The 6,000-nt window shown below is 47.2% G+C and overlaps 1 protein-coding gene across 1 annotated transcript in view; it reads right to left on the reverse strand.

The window, feature by feature from the left end:
• The window catches only part of LOC119650585 (uncharacterized protein DDB_G0284459), a 268,771-nt gene extending 263,392 nt beyond the window's left edge, over window positions 1–5,379 (reverse strand). The window contains exon 1 of the mRNA XM_038053419.1: window positions 5,163–5,379. The gene's annotated coding sequence lies outside the window, so the exon portion shown is untranslated. The remainder of the gene's footprint in view (window positions 1–5,162) is intronic.
• Between the last annotated feature and the right edge of the window lie 621 nt (window positions 5,380–6,000).

Below are 6,000 nucleotides of genomic sequence, written 5' to 3' on the forward strand. Positions count from 1 at the left end.
CCGATCGTACACCCGTTCCTAACTATTGCAGCCTGCTTCCTTTTCCATTGAGAATACACATAAATTAATAAAAAAAAATCGACGAAAGAACAGGGAAGGAGAAAAAGCTGATTGCGTTCGGGCGCATCACAAAAATGCGTTGTTCACCGCAGTGATCAGCGAAAGAGGCAGCGAGGGCTGCCAGACCTGGTGTGACACGGAGGCACCCAAAAAAATAGGAAGCCTTATCAAGTGGCGCGACTGACTGTGCGGAGATGGCAACTCCAATAACTTGTAGTGCCCCTGTTCCGAAAGAAAGCCCAGTCAGAATTGCTAGTCCTAAACCGATGGATTCGGACACAAACCGAGTGTAAGTACAGTCGACTGTCCTGGAAATGCGAAGCAGTGGTGAAGCGTATGCGGTCGGCAATGTTTCTCCAGGAGAACGTCAGCAAAGACGTCAAAATCGATATGATGGAATTGGACCGCATCTCCTTCTATAGGCGTGGAAGGCAGCGGAAGACGATCAGAGAGCAGTAACAGCCGCACTCCCCACTGAGAACGCTTGCATCAAACGGACGGCGGATAGCCCACTCCAAAGCAAATGAGGAGAAAGTGGAAAGAGGATTACGTGCCGGAAGGGGACTTTATCCAAGTAGTTTCTAGGGCCCAAAAGAAAGAAGGCAAAAAAGGAAAAAAGGAAACAACCGACTACGCCGCCAGAGACTCGTCTGTCCAAAGACAAGGAGGTTGCCAACCAAAAGCCTGGAGCAGAAAAGACGAGGAAACGAAGAAGTACTAAACCGTCCGCTCTGCTCATTAAGCCTACGGAAGGCAAAACATTTGCGGAAGTCCTCATTGAAATCCGCTACAGGATGAAACCCAAAGACTACGGAGCAGAGGTGTCTTCCATACGGAAAACGAGGAGTGGCGGAGATGTCGACGAACTGGACCCAGAGACGAATTGGGCTCAGAGACGATTGCCCAGACTACGACAGCGAAGCGATCAAGGGGCTATTGGTGTGTGCTCTCTAGAAATCCGGGATCTTCACTGCCTCATAGAAAAGGTCGAAGTAGAGCAGACGATAAAGCATGAATGTCCAGAGGTAACCAATGCCCGGAGGTAATTCCTACCTCTGTAAATGCTCCAGGCTAAACTTCGCCATGGTGGAAGTCCCCGAACAATATGCGAGGAAACTCCTTAGTAGCGGGAGAATCAAAATTGGATGGGTGGTATGTAGGGTACGAACGCGGATAGTCTCCACCTGGAGCTAAAGGTATTAGGACTATAGACACACATCAGCCGCTTGCAAGGGATCGGACAGAAGGACAGCGTGCCGGAGATGCGACCAAGTGAGTAATCAGAGTTGCGTTATCTGCAGGGATCGTGGCGCGTCTGATGAGAGCGTCGCACATACTGCGGGCTCGGGACGGTGTCCAATCTTCAGGGCGGAATTGCAAAGGGCTAGGGTGCGAATGGCATGAACTGCATTTTACAAATTAACATGCACCGGAGTACAACCGCTCACCAGTTGCTAGCACAGTTTGCAGCGAAAGTAAATGCTGATCTAGTGCTAACTAGCGAGCAATACCGAAGCAAAGACCCGGTCTCATGGCATCTCCACTTATCAGGAACCGCTGCCATCTGGGATGGGGACGACGTTCGACTTGTTCTTGTCGAAGGTCGAGGTAACGGGTTTGTCTGAATCCGGTGTTTGGGGATAACCTGACGCCGAAGGAGACAACGCCGGACTATCGGCGCCGGCTTGATGCTCTGGGGGGCGCCATTTCGGGCGGTAGCGTCGAAGCTGACACTGTCGTAAATTCAATGATGAACCGTTATCAGGTTCATGGCGTTCAAGGCGTATGAGGCTTCCATGTCCCGGAGGGGCCACAGCCGCGACAAGCCTTCTATGTACTAGTGGACGGCGGAAAATGCCGGAGGGAGTGTCATAAGCTGCGCCGTTTGGGACAACGTTTGCACGCCAACGAGGAGGTATGCGCTATAAATACGCACTATAGATCAGCAAAAAGGAGACTCCCCAGCGCTATAAATAAAAGCAAAACTCGCGGCTGGCAGAACCTTGTTAACGACGTGGGGATGGAAAATCGGGGCTCTGCGGAAACCCAGCATACTAACTACCGACCAGATGGACCGCATTGTACGGGCATTGTTCCCCAAACATCCTCTACGTGTTGATGTCAATAGTGCGGAAAGCGTCAAGGATTGCTCCTTTTTCAATGAAAGAGCTGGAAGAAGTGGTTCTCACTATGAAAAATATGCGGCGGGTTCTGATGCGTTCAACGCTTGCTTAAAGGGGGCATTTTTCTGGTCGCTGGAAACCGGCCAGACTCGCGCTGATCAGCAAGGGTAAAGGACACCCGGAGCTCCCGTCTGCATACCGACCGCTGTGTACGATTGACACGACCGGGAAAGTGCTGGAGAAGTTAATCAGGAGTAGTGTCGCTGAAGTGATCCGCGCTGCCGGGGCCTTATCCCCAAGACAGTTCGGGTTCAAACCAGGGAGATCCACAGTGGATGCTGTTATGGAGGTCGTAGATGCGGTTCATAGAGCCGGGACTGGACCTCTGGAACGCTTTCTATGATAGTTTGCTGAGACTCGATATGCCCGAAGATCCGCGCCTGGTCGGTTATGTAGACGACGTTGCAGCACTTGTTGCCGGACACACTGTTGAACTGGCGCAATGTAGACTTGGCATATTGATGCGACGGCTAAGCAGATGGATGACTGCTCGCGATTTCAGCCTTGTACTGGAAAAAAACTGAAGTAGTCATCTTGACCAGAATCCCAACCTTGCCTTCCATATCGATCGGCGAGTTGACTATAGAATCCAAACCTTGGTTTAAAGCTCGACTCGAAGATGAGCTTCTTCGAGCAAATCAAAGCAGCAGCGGACAAGGCTGCTGCTGGAGTCGCGGCCTTGATTCGGCTAATGGCGAATGTTGGGGACCCTATATCTACCAGGAGACGTCTCCTTATGAGAGCAACGCAGTCGGTTCTCCTCTATGGTGCGGAGATATGGGCTGATGCCCTTGATAAGGGGGTGCATGGTAAGAGCCTTGCTTAAGTGCAGAGGCGGGAAGCTTCGCGAATGGAGTCTGTTTATCGCACCATCACCGAACCGGCAGTGATGGTAATCGGGGGAGTGATCCCCTTTGCCTTCCTTGTCAAGCCCATCTATATCCTTAAGGGCTTAAGAGCGGCTTAAGAGAGGTGGTTGCCCGTGAAGAATTTCAACGCGCCTGCACCGAGTGGCAGCTCTCTTGGCAATGTGAGGCAATGGGCAGATGGACTGCGCAGCTCATCGAAAATCAAGACCCGTGGTTGAACCGATCGTACGGTGAAACTGATTACTTCCTTAAACAACTCCTAAGTGGGCGTGGAGGTTTTCAGTCTTATCTGCATAGGATTGGAAAAGTGCGATCTCAGGGGAGCTCTCTCTAGACAACATTGTCAGGGAGATGATGAAAAGCGCTGGCAGCTGGAATCGTGTTGCGCATTATGGTCAGTTTTTTTTATTGCGAAGAAGATTGAAATCGACCGGCGGAGGAGGGATCGGATGGTTAGGGGTTCCCTAAACTAACAACTTCCCACCTCCCCTCCCGTTAGTGGAAGGGATTCCCTGGCTTGAAGGCTCCCAAATTCGGGAGAGCGGGAGGGGTAGCCCGAAGCAATGTGTCAAGCGGTTCCAGGTTACTTCCTTGATGACAGGGAGGGGTTTAGTTGGTAGTCCGATAGCGTACTATTGCGGGAGTCCAACACTCTTTGCGTAGACGCATTCACCCACCCTGCTAAAAAAAAAATTGGTTCGGTTTGGATGAACCGACAGATTGCCCTCCTATGTGAAGGTATAATAGAAGACGCAGAACACGTTTTCTTCGTCTATTCAAGATGCGAATGCCCAAGGTTAAACCACGAGAATGATCTGGGGTGGAAAATCTCGTTAGCTATATGGCGAAATCGGATACCGCGTGGAATGCAGTAGTTAGAGCGGTGAAAAGGATGCACCAACGGCTAAAGGAAGTAGGAGCTGAACGGAGGCCTAGAATCCAAACTAACGCAGCTAACACGACATAAACCAGAAGCGACTATTCCATGAACAGTCGGTAAAAGTCTGCCATGCACGTCCTCGATTCTAGATGCGTATTTATGGTGGACAAACGAACAGACTGGCTTTGAATCGATTTTAATAAGGTTTTGTTTCACAAAAAACCTTAAAAAGCCTATTATTTAGCGCAGATAAAAGTGGAAGGCCATTTCAAAGACAACCTGAGTTATCCCCACTTCTTGAAGTATGACATAAGGATCCATCTTGACTCCATCTACCTACATTCCAGTGCCACATCCTACGTCAGTCTGCAGATCTGTCCTACAATCAAGAAAAAAGGGTACCTCATTAAATTTTTACTGATTAAAGTCCTCATGCTCTAAATGAAACGGAGTTAACAAGGCACGACCTATAAGTAAGAATGATCAAAATATCCACAAGGATCCTTTCCAGCCTCATCTATGCTAACGAAATATAATAATCACTCAGGGCTCCATAGAAAATCCAAAAAGCATAATCCATTCCTCTAATCTTCCGTCCATAAATATTATTTTATTGCTGGGGAAATTCCTCAGGATAATCATATTTAATCGAAAATTTATCTCATAAGGCATTTATCACACCTTTCTGCAGGCATGAATATAAATCACAACCATTTTATGAGTCATCCCTTTAAAATCTGCACATCTGCAGAGATCGAGTGGAAAACGAATTGTCATCGCTTTGTACACCAGCAAAAATAAGATACATCTGGATATATGCGTACATGAAGGATACATATGGGAACATTCCTACACAAACAAAATTAGCAAAATCATCCGCTTGTATGATTCACCTCCTGGATATGTGCGTATATCCTGTGAAATGGTCATAAAGTCATTTCGTTGCTTTGAACGGTTCACTTGCGTCCTTTCTATTTTCAGTCTCCATTAGAATCAACATCGGAAACGTGGGTGGAAATTTCTAAAAAAAGGTTGTAGCCACAAATAAGGACACTACCGTCAAGGACCTCAAAATAGTCCCATATCGGCCTTAAATCGAATCAACCAACAAATCGGTGGAAAATTAAGTGATAGTCATGGTGCAACAATAAAACTTATAGCCAAACTTACATAGACTCCTGCGTCCGAGTCCTGAACACAAAACTTGCTATGACCGTATCAGGCTTGTTGTCCTTTCACTACCCTCGTTGGTGTATGCGACGCGCACATAACACGAACGTAAACACCCAGCTCAATGCCAACCCGAACCTTACTCACTAAACAACCGTAGCGTCAATAGCTTACGAACAAATCTACTACACAAAGGACATCAGTGGCGCGATAAGCCAGGACACGACTTCTATGATTCTGGAATTTCTACTGAAATCAAAGGATACGCGGAATACAGTTTGGCTCTTGGTTTAGTTCGGTGGAGAGTTTCAAGTTTTCGTGGAGAGCTTTAAGGGGTTCGAGGATAGTTTTGTTTTTCGGGGGAAAAAGGACATGCGCGGAAAACAGTCTGTGATTCATTCAATTTCCCAGGATGAGCCGGATATGGTTTGTGGGTTTTAATGAATGAGATGTGTTTAGTTTTGGGAGAGGATAAGGATAGTGATTAGAAGTGATTTGCAGGGTTATGGTGGCATAAAGAACGGTTGTAACGTCGATGCAGTTTTGAAGAAGCATAGGCCTTCAAGGAAATGGGGTTCAATCAAAATAGACGAGCTAGGATGTCGTAAATGAAGTTGTCCACAAGATAATAATTACATCAAACATTAATTATAAAGGATCCATATCTTATAATTAGTAATTTTTATCCTGCAGTGATAGCGAAAGTGACCTCGATAACAACGTTCGAAGACTGCTAATAACATTGTGGTTCCAATGGCTTGATGACGACTGCTATGCAGACAATACATCATATTTGATGGGACAAATAAATGGGTTGACTAAAAATGACAGCGTAGTT

The sequence above is a fragment of the Hermetia illucens genome, chromosome 3 (genome assembly GCF_905115235.1).
Source record: "Hermetia illucens chromosome 3, iHerIll2.2.curated.20191125, whole genome shotgun sequence".
In the NCBI taxonomy this organism is placed as follows: Eukaryota; Metazoa; Arthropoda; class Insecta; order Diptera; family Stratiomyidae; genus Hermetia; species Hermetia illucens.